This window comes from Amia ocellicauda, chromosome 7 (genome assembly GCF_036373705.1).
Source record: "Amia ocellicauda isolate fAmiCal2 chromosome 7, fAmiCal2.hap1, whole genome shotgun sequence".
Lineage (NCBI taxonomy): Eukaryota > Metazoa > Chordata > Actinopteri > Amiiformes > Amiidae > Amia > Amia ocellicauda.
In genome coordinates, this window is record NC_089856.1 from 14,496,954 (window position 1) to 14,517,006 (window position 20,053).

The 20,053-nt window shown below is 48.4% G+C and overlaps 10 pseudogenes; all 10 read left to right on the forward strand.

Annotated features, from left to right (window-relative positions):
- Window positions 1-89: 89 nt before the first annotated feature.
- LOC136754210 (uncharacterized) lies at window positions 90-305 on the forward strand (annotated as a pseudogene).
- Window positions 306-2,168: 1,863 nt separating this feature from the next.
- On the forward strand, window positions 2,169-2,384 carry LOC136754215 (uncharacterized; annotated as a pseudogene).
- A 1,863-nt stretch (window positions 2,385-4,247) lies between these two features.
- Window positions 4,248-4,463, forward strand: LOC136754206 (uncharacterized; annotated as a pseudogene).
- A 1,857-nt stretch (window positions 4,464-6,320) lies between these two features.
- On the forward strand, window positions 6,321-6,536 carry LOC136754201 (uncharacterized; annotated as a pseudogene).
- Window positions 6,537-8,399: 1,863 nt separating this feature from the next.
- Window positions 8,400-8,615, forward strand: LOC136754192 (uncharacterized; annotated as a pseudogene).
- Window positions 8,616-10,478: 1,863 nt separating this feature from the next.
- On the forward strand, window positions 10,479-10,694 carry LOC136754193 (uncharacterized; annotated as a pseudogene).
- A 1,857-nt stretch (window positions 10,695-12,551) lies between these two features.
- Window positions 12,552-12,767, forward strand: LOC136754229 (uncharacterized; annotated as a pseudogene).
- A 1,863-nt stretch (window positions 12,768-14,630) lies between these two features.
- Window positions 14,631-14,846, forward strand: LOC136754203 (uncharacterized; annotated as a pseudogene).
- A 1,857-nt stretch (window positions 14,847-16,703) lies between these two features.
- Window positions 16,704-16,919, forward strand: LOC136754171 (uncharacterized; annotated as a pseudogene).
- A 1,857-nt stretch (window positions 16,920-18,776) lies between these two features.
- Window positions 18,777-18,992, forward strand: LOC136754183 (uncharacterized; annotated as a pseudogene).
- The last annotated feature ends 1,061 nt before the right edge of the window (window positions 18,993-20,053 follow it).

A 20,053-nucleotide genomic window follows, 5' to 3' on the forward strand; every position in this document is an offset into this window, starting at 1 on the left:
AAGCCTGGGAGTCAAAAGTGAGGCTAATGCACCCTGAGTGGGAGGGCTGTTACGTTTCATGGGGACATGGCTCCAGGCTCTAATTGGCTAAGGCTATACTTTCATGGATCATTTCTGTAGTCTGTGGCTAGAGAAATGCTTTTCTAGACTGAGTGGTCTTGCTGTCCACGAGGAAGAGTTCGGAGCATTCCTTTCTCAGCACGAGAAGAGCTTCAAACGCTGCTTTCTAGGAGCGGTTTGTAGCTATCGATGAGTGTTTCTGGGTTCTGCATGAAGCAGAAGGAAAGGTTTGCAGTCTGAGTGGATTATTCCTTTCTGTCCGAAACAGTCGCGGTTTGTCGTGTGTTCTCCCACAAGTGGTCAGAAGCAGTCCGTCTTTCAATGACCGGACCGGGGTTTTCACCGTGTTTTGGTTTCCTGGCGTTTGCATGTGCTTTCCTGAGCCGTGCTGATTCGTTGATTGAGATGGATGTCTACATCGTCAGCTGTGTTAGGAGGACAGGAGAGATAGAGAGTGCAGGATCCACCTGTGGTCCCCATGACGGTATAAGGGGATGTAACCGTTGCTCGATTAATACTGCTACAGCCCTTCAGATACGCCATAACATATCTCCAAATGCTTTTCACAGCAAAAGGGGAGAAAACTAATCGTAGGCCTTGTCGAGCAGGAGGGTCTTCAGCCTGGTTCTAGGTCATGAGAGAGAGAGAGAGAGTTCTGGAGTCTGGGAACCTGTCATTGAGCGGATCGTGTGCCAGAAGAACCCGACCTGTAAAAGGGTCGATAGAGTACGTTTTGCATTGACAGAGCCCTCGGCTCCATTTGCAGCACGGCGCTGTATGACTTCTGTCAAATAAGAAAGCGCTGGAAGACGCAGGGCCTTGATAGTCGGCAACAGTTTCTTGTAACTTACTGTCTGTGCCACTGGGAGCCCATGGAGGCTTAACAAAATACGTGTCATGGGAGGTCGCAACCTCATGCAAGTCAGAACTCTAGCTGCACAATTTCTCACTAATTGCAGTTGATCTACAGTGGTCTTGGGTAGTTTGGCCACTTTCAGCTTTGGTTCGATCACCTATATTGCAGGGTAGATTAGTTGCGTATTTGGGTGGTCTCTCTTGCCACAGCGTTTGTCATCTTATCGTGGGCTGACGCCTGGCAGATGAGATTCAATGTGGACAAGTGCAAGGTATTACAGGCAGGTAACAAAAATGTCCACTAGCATTTCACTAGGGGAGGAACACAAGAGGAAGACGTAACGCACGAGAAAAAACCTAGGTGTTGATGTGGACTCATCACTTTCCCCATCCAAACAATGTGGGGAGGCAATAAGAAAGGCAAACAAAATGCTAGGGTACATTATCAAAAGCGTTCAATTTCAAACAAGGGAAGTCATGTTACGACTGTACAATGCACTAGTTACACCTCATCTGGAATAGTGTGCACAGCGCTTCAAGAAAGAAATCGCTGCTCTCGAGGCAGTTCAGAGGCGAGCAACCAGACTTTCTCCTGGCTTGAAGGGTATGTCATACTGGGAGAGATTGAGGGATCTGAACCCTTTCACCCTGGAACAGAGACGACTACGTGGGAACTTGATTCAAGTCTTCAAAATCGTGAAAGGCGGTGACCACATCAAACCAGAGGAGCTTTTCCAGATGGGCAGGGACGCACGCACCCGGGGACAAAAATGAAAATCGGCCTTCGAGGCACACAAGACAGCGAACAGGAGACGCTTCTTCACACAGAGAGTTGTTCCAATCTGGAACAAACTCCCCAGCGATGTGGTTGAAGCCCACAATTTGGGAACATTCAAGAACAGACTGGACGTGATCCTTGGATCACCTGGGTATTAACAGACACCAGGCGAGAACGATGGGTCGAACGGCCTCCTCCCCTTGGTCAACTTTCTTATGTTTCCTATCTACACTTGAGGAGCTACGTTTGACAACATGCAAGCATGCTGGCTATTCCACTGTCACCCAATGGTGCACAGGTGCTTTGGATGCTGCAAAAAGGCAGAAGTCGACGACTTCCGGGATTTCAACATGAACGCTAAGACATTGTGGGCATTACTTGTTCATAAGCCTGGGAGTCAAAAGTGAGGCTAATGCACCCTGAGTGGGAGGGCTGTTACATTTCATGGGGATATGGCTCCAGGCTCTAATCAGCTAAGGCTATACTTTCAGGGATCATTTCTGTTGTCTGTGGCTATAGAAATGCTTTTCTAGACTGAGTGGTCTTGCTGTCCACGAGGAAGAGTTCAGAGCATTCCTTTCTGAGCACGAGAAGAGCTTCAAATGCTGCTTTCTAGGAGCGGTTTGAAGCTATCGATAAGTGTTTCTGGGTTCTGCATGAAACGGAAGGAAAGGTTTGCAGTCTGAGTGGATTATTCCTTTCTGTCCGAAACAGTCGCGGTTTGTCGTGTGTTCTCCCACGAGTGGTCAGAAGCAGTCTGTCTTTCATTGACTGGACCGGGGTTATCACCGTGTTTTGGTTTCCTGGCATTTGCATATGCTTTCCTGAGCCGTGCTGATTCGTTGATTGAGATGGATGTCTACATCGTCAGCTGTGTTAGGAGGACGGGAGAGATAGAGAGTGCAGGATCCACCTGTGGTCCCCATGACGGTATAAGGGGATGTAACCGTTGCTCGATGAATACTGCTACAGCCCTTCAGATATGCCATAAGATATCTCCAAATGCTTTTCACAGCAAAAGGGGAGAAAACTAATCGTAGGCCTTGTCGAGCAGGAGGGTCTTCAGCCTGGTTCTAGGTCATGAGAGAGAGAGAGAGAGTTCTGGAGTCTGGGAGCCTGTCATTGAGAGGATCGTGTGCCAGAAGAACCCGACCTGTAAAAGGGTCGATAGAGTACGTTTTGCATTGACAGAGCCCTCGGCTCCATTTGCAGCACGGCGCTGTATGACTTCTGCCAAATAAGAAAGCGCTGGAAGACGCAGGGCCTTGATAGTCGGCAACAGTTTCTTGTAACTTACTGTCTGTGCCACTGGGAGCCCATGGAGGCTTAACAAAATACGTGTCATGGGAGGTCGCAACCTCATGCAAGTCAGAACTCTAGCTGCACAATTTCTCACTAATTGTAGTTGATCTACAGTGGTCTTGCGTAGCTTGGCCACTTTCAGCTTTGGTTCGATCACCTATATTGCAGGGTAGATTAGTTGCGTTATTGGCTGGTCTCTCTTGCCACAGCGTTTGTCATCTTATCGTGGGCTGACGCCTGGCAGATGAGATTCAATGTGGACAAGTGCAAGGTATTACAGGCAGGTAACAAAAATGTCCACTAGCATTTCACTAGGGGAGGAACACAAGAGGAAGACGTAACGCACAAGAAAAAACCTAGGCGTTGATGTGGACTCATCACTTTCCCCATCCAAACAATGTGGGGAGGCAATAAGAAAGGCAAACAAAATGCTAGGGTACATTGTCAAAAGCGTTCAATTTCAAACAAGGGAAGTCATGTTACGACTGTACAATGCACTAGTTAGACCTCATCTGGAAAAGTGTGCACAGCGCTTCAAGAAAGAAATCGCTGCTCTCGAGGCAGTTCAGAGGTGAGCAACCAGACTTTCTCCTGGCTAGAAGGGTATGTCATACTCGGAGACACTGAGGGATCTGAACCCTTTCACCCTGGAACAGAGACGACTATGTGGGAACTTGATTCAAGTCTTCAAAATCGTGAAATGCGGTGACCACATCAAGCCAGAGGAGCTTTTCCAGATGGGCAGGGACGCACGCACCCGGGGACACAAATGAAAATAGGCCTTCGAGGCACACAAGACAGTGAACACGAGACGCTTCTTCACAAAGAGAGTTGTTCCAATCTGGAACAAACTCCCCAGCGATGTGGTTGAAGCCCACAATTTGGGAACATTCAAGAACAGACTGGACGTGATCCTTGGATCACCTGGGTATTAACAGTCACCAGGCGAGAACGATGGGTCGAATGGCCTCCTCCCCTTGGTCAACTTTCTTATGTTTCCTATCTACGCTAGAGGAGCTACGTTTGACAACATGCAAGCTTGCTGGCTATTCCACTGTCACCCAATGGTGCACAGGTGCTTTGGATGCTGCAAAAAGGCAGAAGTCGACGACTTCCAGGATTTCATCATGAACGCTAAGACATTGTGGGCATTACTTGTTCATAAGCCTGGGAGTCAAAAGTGAGGCTAATGCACCCTGAGTGGGAGGGCTGTTACGTTTCATGGGGATATGGCTCCAGGCTCTAATCGGCTAAGGCTATACTTTCAGGGATCATTTCTGTAGTCTGTGGCTAGAGAAATGCTTTTCTAGACTGAGTGGTCTTGCTGTCCACGAGGAAGAGTTCGGAGCATTCCTTTCTGAGCACGAGAAGAGCTTCAAATGCTGCTTTCTAGGAGCGGTTTGTAGCTATTGATGAGTGTTTCTGGGTTCTGCATGAAACGGAAGGAAAGGTTTGCAGTCTGAGTGGATTATTCCTTTCTGTCCGAAACAGTCACGTTTTGTCGTGTGTTCTCCCACAAGTGGTCAGAAGCAGTCCGTCTTTCAATGACCGGACCGGGGTTTTCACCGTGTTTTGGATTCCTGGCGTTTGCATGTGCTTTCCTGAGCCGTGCTGATTCGTTGATTGAGATGGATGTCTACATCGTCAGCTGTGTTAGGAGGACGGGAGAGATAGAGAGTGCAGGATCCACCTGTGGTCCCCATGACGGTATAAGGGGATGTAACCGTTGCTCGATGAATACTGCTACAGCCCTTCAGATACGCCATAAGATATCTCCAAATGCTTTTCACAGCAAAACGGGAGAAAACTAATCTTAGGCCTTGTCGAGCAGGAGGGTCTTCAGCCTGGTTCTAGGTCATGAGAGAGAGAGTTCTGGAGTCTGGGAACCTGTCATTGAGAGGATCGTGTGCCAAAAGAACCCGACCTGTAAAAGGGTCGATAGAGTACGTTTTGCATTGACAGAGCCCTCGGCTCCATTTGCAGCACGGCGCTGTATGACTTCTGCCAAATAAGAAAGCGCTGGAAGACGCAGGGCCTTGATAGTCGGCAACAGTTTCTTGTAACTTACTGTCTGTGCCACTGGGAGCCCATGGAGGCTTAACAAAATACGTGTCATGGGAGGTCGCAACCTCATGCAAGTCAGAACTCTAGCTGCACAATTTCTCACTAATTGCAGTTGATCTACAGTGGTCTTGGGTAGTTTGGCCACTTTCAGCTTTGGTTCGATCACCTATATTGCAGGGTAGATTAGTTGCGTTATTGGCTGGTCTCTCTTGCCACAGCGTTTGTCATCTTATCGTGGGCTGACGCCTGGCAGATGAGATTCAATGTGGACAAGTGCAAGGTATTACAGGCAGGTAACAAAAATGTCCACTAGCATTTCACTAGGGGAGGAACACAAGAGGAAGACGTAACGCACAAGAAAAAACCTAGGCGTTGATGTGGACTCATCACTTTCCCCATCCAAACAATGTGGGGAGGCAATAAGAAAGGCAAACAAAATGCTAGGGTACATTGTCAAAAGCGTTCAATTTCAAACAAGGGAAGTCATGTTACGACTGTACAATGCACTAGTTAGACCTCATCTGGAAAAGTGTGCACAGCGCTTCAAGAAAGAAATCGCTGCTCTCGAGGCAGTTCAGAGGCGAGCAACCAGACTTTCTCCTGGATTGAAGGGTATGTCATACTCGGAGAGACTGAGGGATCTGAACCCTTTCACCCTGGAACAGAGACGACTACGTGGGAACTTGATTCAAGTCTTCAAAATCGTGAAAGGCGGTGACCACATCAAACCAGAGGAGCTTTTCCAGATGGGCAGGGACGCACGCACCCGGGGACACAAATGAAAATCGGCCTTCGAGGCACACAAGACAGCGAACAGGAGACGCTTCTTAACACAGAGAGTTGTTCCAATCTGGAACAAACTCCCCAGCGATGTGGTTGAAGCCCACAATTTGGGAACATTCAAGAACAGACTGGACGTGATCCTTGGATCACCTGGGTATTAACAGACACCAGGCGAGAACGATGGGTCGAACGGCCTCCTCCCCTTGGTCAACTTTCTTATGTTTCCTATCTACGCTAGAGGAGCTACGTTTGACAACATGCAAGCATGCTGGCTATTCCACTGTCACCCAATGGTGCACAGGTGCTTTGGATGCTGCAAAAAGGCAGAAGTCAACTTCTTCCGGGATTTCATCATGAACGCTAAGACATTGTGGGAATTACTTGTTCATAAGCCTGGGAGTCAAAAGTGAGGCTAATGCACCCTGAGTGGGAGGGCTGTTACGTTTCATGGGGATATGGCTCCAGGCTCTAATCGGCTAAGGCTATACTTTCAGGGATCATTTTTGTAGTCTGTGGCTAGAGAAATGCTTTTCTAGACTGAGTGGTCTTGCTGTCCACGAGGAAGAGTTCGGAGCATTCCTTTCTGAGCACGAGAAGAGCTTCAAATGCTGCTTTCTAGGAGCGGTTTAAAGCTATTGATGAGTGTTTCTGGGTTCTGCATGAAACGGAAGGAAAGGTTTGCAGTCTGAGTGGATTATTCCTTTCTGTCCGAAACAGTCACGTTTTGTAGTGTGTTCTCCCACAAGTGGTCAGAAGCAGTCCGTCTTTCAATGACCGGACCGGGGTTTTCACCGTGTTTTGGATTCCTGGCGTTTGCATGTGCTTTCCTGAGCCGTGCTGATTCGTTGATTGAGATGGATGTCTACATCGTCAGCTGTGTTAGGAGGACGGGAGAGATAGAGAGTGCAGGATCCACCTGTGGTCCCCATGACGGTATAAGGGGATGTAACCGTTGCTCGATGAATACTGCTACAGCCCTTCAGATATGCCATAAGATATCTCCAAATGCTTTTCACAGCAAAAGGGGAGAGAACTAATCGTAGGCCTTGTCGAGCAGGAGGGTCTTCAGCCTGGTTCTAGGTCATGAGAGAGAGAGAGAGAGTTCTGGAGTCTGGGAGCCTGTCATTGAGAGGATCGTGTCCCAGAAGAACCCGACCTGTAAAAGGGTCGATAGAGTACGTTTTGCATTGACAGAGCCCTCGGCTCCATTTGCAGCACGGCGCTGTATGACTTCTGCCAAATAAGAAAGCGCTGGAAGACGCAGGGCCTTGATAGTCGGCAACAGTTTCTTGTAACTTACTGTCTGTGCCACTGGGAGCCCATGGAGGCTTAACAAAATATGTGTCATGGGAGGTCGCAACCTCATGCAAGTCAGAACTCTAGCTGCACAATTTCTCACTAATTGCAGTTGATCTACAGTGGTCTTGGGTAGTTTGGCCACTTTCAGCTTTGGTTCGATCACCTATATTGCAGGGTAGATTAGTTGCGTTTTTGGGTGGTCTCTCTTGCCACAGCGTTTGTCATCTTATCGTGGGCTGACGCCTGGCAGATGAGATTCAATGTGGACAAGCGCAAGGTATTACAGGCAGGTAACAAAAATGTCCACTAGCATTTCACTAGGGGAGGAACACAAGAGGAAGACGTAACGCACGAGAAAAAACCTAGGTGTTGATGTGGACTCATCACTTTCCCCATCCAAACAATGTGGGGAGGCAATAAGAAAGGCAAACAAAATGCTAGGGTACATTGTCAAAAGCGTTCAATTTCAAACAAGGGAAGTCATGTTACGACTGTACAATGCACTAGTTAGACCTCATCTGGAATAGTGTGCACAGCGCTTCAAGAAAGAAATCGCTGCTCTCGAGGCAGTTCAGAGGCGAGCAACCAGACTTTCTCCTGGATTGAAGGGTATGTCATACTCGGAGAGACTGAGGGATCTGAACCCTTTCACCCTGGAACAGAGACGACTACGTGGGAACTTGATTCAAGTCTTCAAAATCGTGAAAGGCGGTGACCACATCAAACCAGAGGAGCTTTTCCAGATGGGCAGGGACGCACGCACCCGGGGACAAAAATGAAAATCGGCCTTCGAGGCACACAAGACAGCGAACAGGAGACGCTTCTTAACACAGAGAGTTGTTCCAATCTGGAACAAACTCCCCAGCGATGTGGTTGAAGCCCACAATTTGGGAACATTCAAGAACAGACTGGACGTGATCCTTGGATCACCTGGGAATTAACAGACACCAGGCGAGAACGATGGGTCGAACGGCCTCCTCCCCTTGGTCAACTTTCTTATGTTTCCTATCTACGCTTGAGGAGCTACGTTTGACAACATGCAAGCATGCTGGCTATTCCACTGTCACCCAATGGTGCACAGGTGCTTTGGATGCTGCAAAAAGGCAGAAGTCGACGACTTCCGGGATTTCAACATGAACGCTAAGACATTGTGGGCATTACTTGTTCATAAGCCTGGGACTCAAAAGTGACGCTAATGCACCCTGAGTGGGAGGGCTGTTACGTTTCATGGGGATATGGCTCCAGGCTCTAATCGGCTAAGGCTATACTTTCAGGGATCATTTCTGTAGTCTGTGGCTAGAGAAATGCTTTTCTAGACTGAGTGGTCTTGCTGTCCACGAGGAAGAGTTCGGAGCATTCCTTTCTGAGCACGAGAAGCGCTTCAAACGCTGCTTTCTAGGAGCGGTTTGTAGCTATTGATGAGTGTTTCTGGGTTCTGCATGAAACGGAAGGAAAGGTTTGCAGTCTGAGTGGATTATTCCTTTCTGTCCGAAACAGTCACGTTTTGTAGTGTGTTCTCCCACAAGTGGTCAGAAGCAGTCCATCTTTCAATGACCGGACCGGGGTTTTCACCGTGTTTTGGATTCCTGGCGTTTGCATGTGCTTTCCTGAGCCGTGCTGATTCGTTGATTGAGATGGATGTCTACATCGTCAGCTGTGTTAGGAGGACGGGAGAGATAGAGAGTGCAGGATCCACCTGTGGTCCCCATGACGGTATAAGGGGATGTAACCGTTGCTCGATGAATACTGCTACAGCCCTTCAGATATGCCATAAGATATCTCCAAATGCTTTTCACAGCAAAAGGGGAGAGAACTAATCGTAGGCCTTGTCGAGCAGGAGGGTCTTCAGCCTGGTTCTAGGTCATGAGAGAGAGAGAGAGAGTTCTGGAGTCTGGGAGCCTGTCATTGAGAGGATCGTGTCCCAGAAGAACCCGACCTGTAAAAGGGTCGATAGAGTACGTTTTGCATTGACAGAGCCCTCGGCTCCATTTGCAGCACGGCGCTGTATGACTTCTGCCAAATAAGAAAGCGCTGGAAGACGCAGGGCCTTGATAGTCGGCAACAGTTTCTTGTAACTTACTGTCTGTGCCACTGGGAGCCCATGGAGGCTTAACAAAATATGTGTCATGGGAGGTCGCAACCTCATGCAAGTCAGAACTCTAGCTGCACAATTTCTCACTAATTGCAGTTGATCTACAGTGGTCTTGGGTAGTTTGGCCACTTTCAGCTTTGGTTCGATCACCTATATTGCAGGGTAGATTAGTTGCGTTTTTGGGTGGTCTCTCTTGCCACAGCGTTTGTCATCTTATCGTGGGCTGACGCCTGGCAGATGAGATTCAATGTGGACAAGCGCAAGGTATTACAGGCAGGTAACAAAAATGTCCACTAGCATTTCACTAGGGGAGGAACACAAGAGGAAGACGTAACGCACGAGAAAAAACCTAGGTGTTGATGTGGACTCATCACTTTCCCCATCCAAACAATGTGGGGAGGCAATAAGAAAGGCAAACAAAATGCTAGGGTACATTGTCAAAAGCGTTCAATTTCAAACAAGGGAAGTCATGTTACGACTGTACAATGCACTAGTTAGACCTCATCTGGAATAGTGTGCACAGCGCTTCAAGAAAGAAATCGCTGCTCTCGAGGCAGTTCAGAGGCGAGCAACCAGACTTTCTCCTGGATTGAAGGGTATGTCATACTCGGAGAGACTGAGGGATCTGAACCCTTTCACCCTGGAACAGAGACGACTACGTGGGAACTTGATTCAAGTCTTCAAAATCGTGAAAGGCGGTGACCACATCAAACCAGAGGAGCTTTTCCAGATGGGCAGGGACGCACGCACCCGGGGACAAAAATGAAAATCGGCCTTCGAGGCACACAAGACAGCGAACAGGAGACGCTTCTTAACACAGAGAGTTGTTCCAATCTGGAACAAACTCCCCAGCGATGTGGTTGAAGCCCACAATTTGGGAACATTCAAGAACAGACTGGACGTGATCCTTGGATCACCTGGGAATTAACAGACACCAGGCGAGAACGATGGGTCGAACGGCCTCCTCCCCTTGGTCAACTTTCTTATGTTTCCTATCTACGCTTGAGGAGCTACGTTTGACAACATGCAAGCATGCTGGCTATTCCACTGTCACCCAATGGTGCACAGGTGCTTTGGATGCTGCAAAAAGGCAGAAGTCGACGACTTCCGGGATTTCAACATGAACGCTAAGACATTGTGGGCATTACTTGTTCATAAGCCTGGGACTCAAAAGTGACGCTAATGCACCCTGAGTGGGAGGGCTGTTACGTTTCATGGGGATATGGCTCCAGGCTCTAATCGGCTAAGGCTATACTTTCAGGGATCATTTCTGTAGTCTGTGGCTAGAGAAATGCTTTTCTAGACTGAGTGGTCTTGCTGTCCACGAGGAAGAGTTCGGAGCATTCCTTTCTGAGCACGAGAAGCGCTTCAAACGCTGCTTTCTAGGAGCGGTTTGTAGCTATTGATGAGTGTTTCTGGGTTCTGCATGAAACGGAAGGAAAGGTTTGCAGTCTGAGTGGATTATTCCTTTCTGTCCGAAACAGTCACGTTTTGTCGTGTGTTCTCCCACGAGTGGTCAGAAGCAGTCTGTCTTTCATTGACCGGACCGGGGTTTTCACCGTGTTTTGGATTCCTGGCGTTTGCATGTGCTTTCCTGAGCCGTGCTGATTCGTTGATTGAGATGGATGTCTACATCGTCAGCTGTGTTAGGAGGACGGGAGATATAGAGAGTGCAGGATCCACCTGTGGTCCCCATGACGGTATAAGGGGATGTAACCGTTGCTCGATGAATACTGCTACAGCCCTTCAGATACGCCATAAGATATCTCCAAATGCTTTTCACAGCAAAACGGGAGAAAACTAATCTTAGGCCTTGTCGAGCAGGAAGGTCTTCAGCCTGGTTCTAGGTCATGAGAGAGAGAGTTCTGGAGTCTGGGAACCTGTCATTGAGAGGATCGTGTGCCAGAAGAACCCGACCTGTAAAAGGGTCGATAGAGTACGTTTTGCATTGACAGAGCCCTCGGCTCCATTTGCAGCACGGCGCTGTATGACTTCTGCCAAATAAGAAAGCGCTGGAAGACGCAGGGCCTTGATAGTCGGCAACAGTTTCTTGTAACTTATTGTCTGTGCCACTGGGAGCCCATGGAGGCTTAACAAAATACGTGTCATGGGAGGTCGCAACCTCATGCAAGTCAGAACTCTAGCTGCACAATTTCTCACTAATTGCAGTTGATCTACAGTGGTCTTGGGTAGTTTGGCCACTTTCAGCTTTGGTTCGATCACCTATATTGCAGGGTAGATTAGTTGCGTTTTTGGGTGGTCTCTCTTGCCACAGCGTTTGTCATCTTATCGTGGGCTGACGCCTGGCAGATGAGATTCAATGTGGACAAGTGCAAGGTATTACAGGCAGGTAACAAAAATGTCCACTAGCATTTCACTAGGGGAGGAACACAAGAGGAAGACGTAACGCACGAGAAAAAACCTAGGTGTTGATGTGGACTCATCACTTTCCCCATCCAAACAATGTGGGGAGGCAATAAGAAAGGCAAACAAAATGCTAGGGTACATTGTCAAAAGCGTTCAATTTCAAACAAGGGAAGTCATGTTACGACCGTACAATGCACTAGTTAGACCTCATCTGGAATAGTGTGCACAGCGCTTCAAGAAAGAAATCGCTGCTCTCGAGGCAGTTCAGAGGCGAGCAACCAGACTTTCTCCTGGCTTGAAGGGTATGTCATACTCGGAGAGACTGAGGGATCTGAACCCTTTCACCCTGGAACAGAGACGACTACGTGGGAACTTGATTCAAGTCTTCAAAATCGTGAAAGGCGGTGACCACATCAAACCAGAGGAGCTTTTCCAGATGGGCAGGGACGCACGCACCTGGGGACAAAAATGAAAATCGGCCTTCGAGGCACACAAGACAGCGAACAGGAGACGCTTCTTCACACAGAGAGTTGTTCCAATCTGGAACAAACTCCCCAGCGATGTGGTTGAAGCCCACAATTTGGGAACATTCAAGAACAGACTGGACGTGATCCTTGGATCACCTGGGTATTAACAGACACCAGGCGAGAACGATGGGTCGAACGGCCTCCTCCCCTTGGTCAACTTTCTTATGTTTCCTATCTACGCTTGAGGAGCTACGTTTGACAACATACAAGCATGCTGGCTATTCCACTGTCACCCAATGGTGCACAGGTGCTTTGGATGCTGCAAAAAGGCAGAAGTCGACGACTTCCGGGATTTCGACATGAACGCTAAGACATTGTGGGCATTACTTGTTCATAAGCCTGGGAGTCAAAAGTGAGGCTAATGCACCCTGAGTGGGAGGGCTGTTACGTTTCATGGGGATATGGCTCCAGGCTCTAATCGGCTAAGGCTATACTTTCAGGGATCATTTCTGTAGTCTGTGGCTAGAGAAATGCTTTTCTAGACTGAGTGGTCTTGCTGTCCACGAGGAAGAGTTCGGAGCATTCCTTTCTGAGCACGAGAAGAGCTTCAAATGCTGCTTTCTAGGAGCGGTTTGTAGCTATCGATGAGTGTTTCTGGGTTCTGCATGAAACGGAAGGAAAGGTTTGCAGTCTGAGTGGATTATTCCTTTCTGTCCGAAACAGTCACGTTTTGTCGTGTGTTCTCCCACAAGTGGTCAGAAGCAGTCCGTCTTTCAATGACCGGACCGGGGTTTTCACCGTGTTTTGGATTCCTGGCATTTGCATGTGCTTTCCTGAGCCGTGCTGATTCGTTGATTGAGATGGATGTCTACATCGTCAGCTGTGTTAGGAGGACGGGAGAGATAGAGAGTGCAGGATCCACCTGTGGTCCCCATGACGGTATAAGGGGATGTAACCGTTGCTCGATGAATACTGCTACAGCCCTTCAGATACGCCATAAGATATCTCCAAATGCTTTTCACAGCAAAAGGGGAGAAAACTAATCGTAGGCCTTGTCGAGCAGGAGGGTCTTCAGCCTGGTTCTAGGTCATGAGAGAGAGAGAGAGAGTTCTGGAGTCTGGGAGCCTGTCATTGAGAGGATCGTGTGCCAGAAGAACCCGACCTGTAAAAGGGTCGATAGAGTACGTTTTGCATTGACAGAGCCCTCGGCTCCATTTGCAGCACGGCGCTGTATGACTTCTGCCAAATAAGAAAGCGCTGGAAGACGCAGGGCCTTGATAGTCGGCAACAGTTTCTTGTAACTTACTGTCTGTGCCACTGGGAGCCCATGGAGGCTTAACAAAATATGTGTCATGGGAGGTCGCAACCTCATGCAAGTCAGAACTCTAGCTGCACAATTTCTCACTAATTGCAGTTGATCTACAGTGGTCTTGGGTAGTTTGGCCACTTTCAGCTTTGGTTCGATCACCTATATTGCAGGGTAGATTAGTTGCGTTTTTGGGTGGTCTCTCTTGCCACAGCGTTTGTCATCTTATCGTGGGCTGACGCCTGGCAGATGAGATTCAATGTGGACAAGTGCAAGGTATTACAGGCAGGTAACAAAAATGTCCACTAGCATTTCACTAGGGGAGGAACACAAGAGGAAGACGTAACGCACGAGAAAAAACCTAGGTGTTGATGTGGACTCATCACTTTCCCCATCCAAACAATGTGGGGAGGCAATAAGAAAGGCAAACAAAATGCTAGGGTACATTGTCAAAAGCGTTCAATTTCAAACAAGGGAAGTCATGTTACGACTGTACAATGCACTAGTTAGACCTCATCTGGAATAGTGTGCACAGCGCTTCAAGAAAGAAATCGCTGCTCTCGAGGCAGTTCAGAGGCGAGCAACCAGACTTTCTCCTGGATTGAAGGGTATGTCATACTCGGAGAGACTGAGGGATCTGAACCCTTTCACCCTGGAACAGAGACGACTACGTGGGAACTTGATTCAAGTCTTCAAAATCGTGAAAGGCGGTGACCACATCAAACCAGAGGAGCTTTTCCAGATGGGCAGGGACGCACGCACCCGGGGACAAAAATGAAAATCGGCCTTCGAGGCACACAAGACAGCGAACAGGAGACGCTTCTTAATACAGAGAGTTGTTCCAATCTGGAACAAACTCCCCAGCGATGTGGTTGAAGCCCACAATTTGGGAACATTCAAGAACAGACTGGACGTGATCCTTGGATCACCTGGGAATTAACAGACACCAGGCGAGAACGATGGGTCGAACGGCCTCCTCCCCTTGGTCAACTTTCTTATGTTTCCTATCTACGCTTGAGGAGCTACGTTTGACAACATGCAAGCATGCTGGCTATTCCACTGTCACCCAATGGTGCACAGGTGCTTTGGATGCTGCAAAAAGGCAGAAGTCGACGACTTCCGGGATTTCAACATGAACGCTAAGACATTGTGGGCATTACTTGTTCATAAGCCTGGGACTCAAAAGTGAGGCTAATGCACCCTGAGTGGGAGGGCTGTTACGTTTCATGGGGATATGGCTCCAGGCTCTAATCGGCTAAGGCTATACTTTCAGGGATCATTTCTGTAGTCTGTGGCTAGAGAAATGCTTTTCTAGACTGAGTGGTCTTGCTGTCCACGAGGAAGAGTTCGGAGCATTCCTTTCTGAGCACGAGAAGCGCTTCAAACGCTGCTTTCTAGGAGCGGTTTGTAGCTATCGATGAGTGTTTCTGGGTTCTGCATGAAACGGAAGGAAAGGTTTGCAGTCTGAGTGGATTATTCCTTTCTGTCCGAAACAGTCGCAGATTGTCGTGTGTTCTCCCACGAGTGGTCAGAAGCAGTCTGTCTTTCATTGACCGGACCGGGGTTTTCACCGTGTTTTGGATTCCTGGCGTTTGCATGTGCTTTCCTGAGCCGTGCTGATTCGTTGATTGAGATGGATGTCTACATCGTCAGCTGTGTTAGGAGGACGGGAGAGATAGAGAGTGCAGGATCCACCTGTGGTCCCCATGACGGTATAAGGGGATGTAACCGTTGCTCGATGAATACTGCTACAGCCCTTCAGATACGCCATAAGATATCTCCAAATGCTTTTCACAGCAAAACGGGAGAAAACTAATCTTAGGCCTTGTCGAGCAGGAGGGTCTTCAGCCTGGTTCTAGGTCATGAGAGAGAGAGTTCTGGAGTCTGGGAACCTGTCATTGAGAGGATCGTGTGCCAGAAGAACCCGACCTGTAAAAGGGTCGATAGAGTACGTTTTGCATTGACAGAGCCCTCGGCTCCATTTGCAGCACGGCGCTGTATGACTTCTGCCAAATAAGAAAGCGCTGGAAGACGCAGGGCCTTGATAGTCGGCAACAGTTTCTTGTAACTTATTGTCTGTGCCACTGGGAGCCCATGGAGGCTTAACAAAATACGTGTCATGGGAGGTCGCAACCTCATGCAAGTCAGAACTCTAGCTGCACAATTTCTCACTAATTGCAGTTGATCTACAGTGGTCTTGGGTAGTTTGGCCACTTTCAGCTTTGGTTCGATCACCTATATTGCAGGGTAGATTAGTTGCGTTTTTGGGTGGTCTCTCTTGCCACAGCGTTTGTCATCTTATCGTGGGCTGACGCCTGGCAGATGAGATTCAATGTGGACAAGTGCAAGGTATTACAGGCAGGTAACAAAAATGTCCACTAGCATTTCACTAGGGGAGGAACACAAGAGGAAGACGTAACGCACGAGAAAAAACCTAGGTGTTGATGTGGACTCATCACTTTCCCCATCCAAACAATGTGGGGAGGCAATAAGAAAGGCAAACAAAATGCTAGGGTACATTGTCAAAAGCGTTCAATTTCAAACAAGGGAAGTCATGTTACGACTGTACAATGCACTAGTTAGACCTCATCTGGAATAGTGTGCACAGCGCTTCAAGAAAGAAATCGCTGCTCTCGAGGCAGTTCAGAGGCGAGCAACCAGACTTTCTCCTGGCTTGAAGGGTATGTCATACTCGGAGAGACTGAGGGATCTGAACCCTTTCACCCTGGAACAGAGACGACTACGTGGGAACTTGATTCAAGTCTTCAAAATCGTGAAAGGCGGTGACCACATCAAACCAGAGGAGCTTTTCCAGATGGGCAGGGACGCACGCACCTGGGGACAAAAATGAAAATCGGCCTTCGAGGCACACAAGACAGCGAACAGGAGACGCTTCTTCACACAGAGAGTTGTTCCAATCTGGAACAAACTCCCCAGCGATGTGGTTGAAGCCCACAATTTGGGAACATTCAAGAACAGACTGGACGTGATCCTTGGATCACCTGGGTATTAACAGACACCAGGCGAGAACGATGGGTCGAACGGCCTCCTCCCCTTGGTCAACTTTCTTATGTTTCCTATCTACGCTTGAGGAGCTACGTTTGACAACATACAAGCATGCTGGCTATTCCACTGTCACCCAATGGTGCACAGGTGCTTTGGATGCTGCAAAAAGGCAGAAGTCGACGACTTCCGGGATTTCGACATGAACGCTAAGACATTGTGGGCATTACTTGTTCATAAGCCTGGGAGTCAAAAGTGAGGCTAATGCACCCTGAGTGGGAGGGCTGTTACGTTTCATGGGGATATGGCTCCAGGCTCTAATCGGCTAAGGCTATACTTTCAGGGATCATTTCTGTAGTCTGTGGCTAGAGAAATGCTTTTCTAGACTGAGTGGTCTTGCTGTCCACGAGGAAGAGTTCGGAGCATTCCTTTCTGAGCACGAGAAGAGCTTCAAATGCTGCTTTCTAGGAGCGGTTTGTAGCTATCGATGAGTGTTTCTGGGTTCTGCATGAAACGGAAGGAAAGGTTTGCAGTCTGAGTGGATTATTCCTTTCTGTCCGAAACAGTCACGTTTTGTCGTGTGTTCTCCCACAAGTGGTCAGAAGCAGTCCGTCTTTCAATGACCGGACCGGGGTTTTCACCGTGTTTTGGATTCCTGGCATTTGCATGTGCTTTCCTGAGCCGTGCTGATTCGTTGATTGAGATGGATGTCTACATCGTCAGCTGTGTTAGGAGGACGGGAGAGATAGAGAGTGCAGGATCCACCTGTGGTCCCCATGACGGTATAAGGGGATGTAACCGTTGCTCGATGAATACTGCTACAGCCCTTCAGATACGCCATAAGATATCTCCAAATGCTTTTCACAGCAAAACGGGAGAAAACTAATCTTAGGCCTTGTCGAGCAGGAGGGTCTTCAGCCTGGTTCTAGGTCATGAGAGAGAGAGTTCTGGAGTCTGGGAACCTGTCATTGAGAGGATCGTGTGCCAGAAGAACCCGACCTGTAAAAGGGTCGATAGAGTACGTTTTGCATTGACAGAGCCCTCGGCTCCATTTGCAGCACGGCGCTGTATGACTTCTGCCAAATAAGAAAGCGCTGGAAGACGCAGGGCCTTGATAGTCGGCAACAGTTTCTTGTAACTTATTGTCTGTGCCACTGGGAGCCCATGGAGGCTTAACAAAATACGTGTCATGGGAGGTCGCAACCTCATGCAAGTCAGAACTCTAGCTGCACAATTTCTCACTAATTGCAGTTGATCTACAGTGGTCTTGGGTAGTTTGGCCACTTTCAGCTTTGGTTCGATCACCTATATTGCAGGGTAGATTAGTTGCGTTTTTGGGTGGTCTCTCTTGCCACAGCGTTTGTCATCTTATCGTGGGCTGACGCCTGGCAGATGAGATTCAATGTGGACAAGTGCAAGGTATTACAGGCAGGTAACAAAAATGTCCACTAGCATTTCACTAGGGGAGGAACACAAGAGGAAGACGTAACGCACGAGAAAAAACCTAGGTGTTGATGTGGACTCATCACTTTCCCCATCCAAACAATGTGGGGAGGCAATAAGAAAGGCAAACAAAATGCTAGGGTACATTGTCAAAAGCGTTCAATTTCAAACAAGGGAAGTCATGTTACGACTGTACAATGCACTAGTTAGACCTCATCTGGAATAGTGTGCACAGCGCTTCAAGAAAGAAATCGCTGCTCTCGAGGCAGTTCAGAGGCGAGCAACCAGACTTTCTCCTGGCTTGAAGGGTATGTCATACTCGGAGAGACTGAGGGATCTGAACCCTTTCACCCTGGAACAGAGACGACTACGTGGGAACTTGATTCAAGTCTTCAAAATCGTGAAAGGCGGTGACCACATCAAACCAGAGGAGCTTTTCCAGATGGGCAGGGACGCACGCACCTGGGGACAAAAATGAAAATCGGCCTTCGAGGCACACAAGACAGCGAACAGGAGACGCTTCTTCACACAGAGAGTTGTTCCAATCTGGAACAAACTCCCCAGCGATGTGGTTGAAGCCCACAATTTGGGAACATTCAAGAACAGACTGGACGTGATCCTTGGATCACCTGGGTATTAACAGACACCAGGCGAGAACGATGGGTCGAACGGCCTCCTCCCCTTGGTCAACTTTCTTATGTTTCCTATCTACGCTTGAGGAGCTACGTTTGACAACATACAAGCATGCTGGCTATTCCACTGTCACCCAATGGTGCACAGGTGCTTTGGATGCTGCAAAAAGGCAGAAGTCGACGACTTCCGGGATTTCGACATGAACGCTAAGACATTGTGGGCATTACTTGTTCATAAGCCTGGGAGTCAAAAGTGAGGCTAATGCACCCTGAGTGGGAGGGCTGTTACGTTTCATGGGGATATGGCTCCAGGCTCTAATCGGCTAAGGCTATACTTTCAGGGATCATTTCTGTAGTCTGTGGCTAGAGAAATGCTTTTCTAGACTGAGTGGTCTTGCTGTCCACGAGGAAGAGTTCGGAGCATTCCTTTCTGAGCACGAGAAGAGCTTCAAATGCTGCTTTCTAGGAGCGGTTTGTAGCTATCGATGAGTGTTTCTGGGTTCTGCATGAAACGGAAGGAAAGGTTTGCAGTCTGAGTGGATTATTCCTTTCTGTCCGAAACAGTCACGTTTTGTCGTGTGTTCTCCCACAAGTGGTCAGAAGCAGTCCGTCTTTCAATGACCGGACCGGGGTTTTCACCGTGTTTTGGATTCCTGGCATTTGCATGTGCTTTCCTGAGCCGTGCTGATTCGTTGATTGAGATGGATGTCTACATCGTCAGCTGTGTTAGGAGGACGGGAGAGATAGAGAGTGCAGGATCCACCTGTGGTCCCCATGACGGTATAAGGGGATGTAACCGTTGCTCGATGAATACTGCTACAGCCCTTCAGATACGCCATAAGATATCTCCAAATGCTTTTCACAGCAAAACGGGAGAAAACTAATCTTAGGCCTTGTCGAGCAGGAGGGTCTTCAGCCTGGTTCTAGGTCATGAGAGAGAGAGTTCTGGAGTCTGGGAACCTGTCATTGAGAGGATCGTGTGCCAGAAGAACCCGACCTGTAAAAGGGTCGATAGAGTACGTTTTGCATTGACAGAGCCCTCGGCTCCATTTGCAGCACGGCGCTGTATGACTTCTGCCAAATAAGAAAGCGCTGGAAGACGCAGGGCCTTGATAGTCGGCAACAGTTTCTTGTAACTTATTGTCTGTGCCACTGGGAGCCCATGGAGGCTTAACAAAATACGTGTCATGGGAGGTCGCAACCTCATGCAAGTCAGAACTCTAGCTGCACAATTTCTCACTAATTGCAGTTGATCTACAGTGGTCTTGGGTAGTTTGGCCACTTTCAGCTTTGGTTCGATCACCTATATTGCAGGGTAGATTAGTTGCGTTTTTGGGTGGTCTCTCTTGCCACAGCGTTTGTCATCTTATCGTGGGCTGACGCCTGGCAGATGAGATTCAATGTGGACAAGTGCAAGGTATTACAGGCAGGTAACAAAAATGTCCACTAGCATTTCACTAGGGGAGGAACACAAGAGGAAGACGTAACGCACGAGAAAAAACCTAGGTGTTGATGTGGACTCATCACTTTCCCCATCCAAACAATGTGGGGAGGCAATAAGAAAGGCAAACAAAATGCTAGGGTACATTGTCAAAAGCGTTC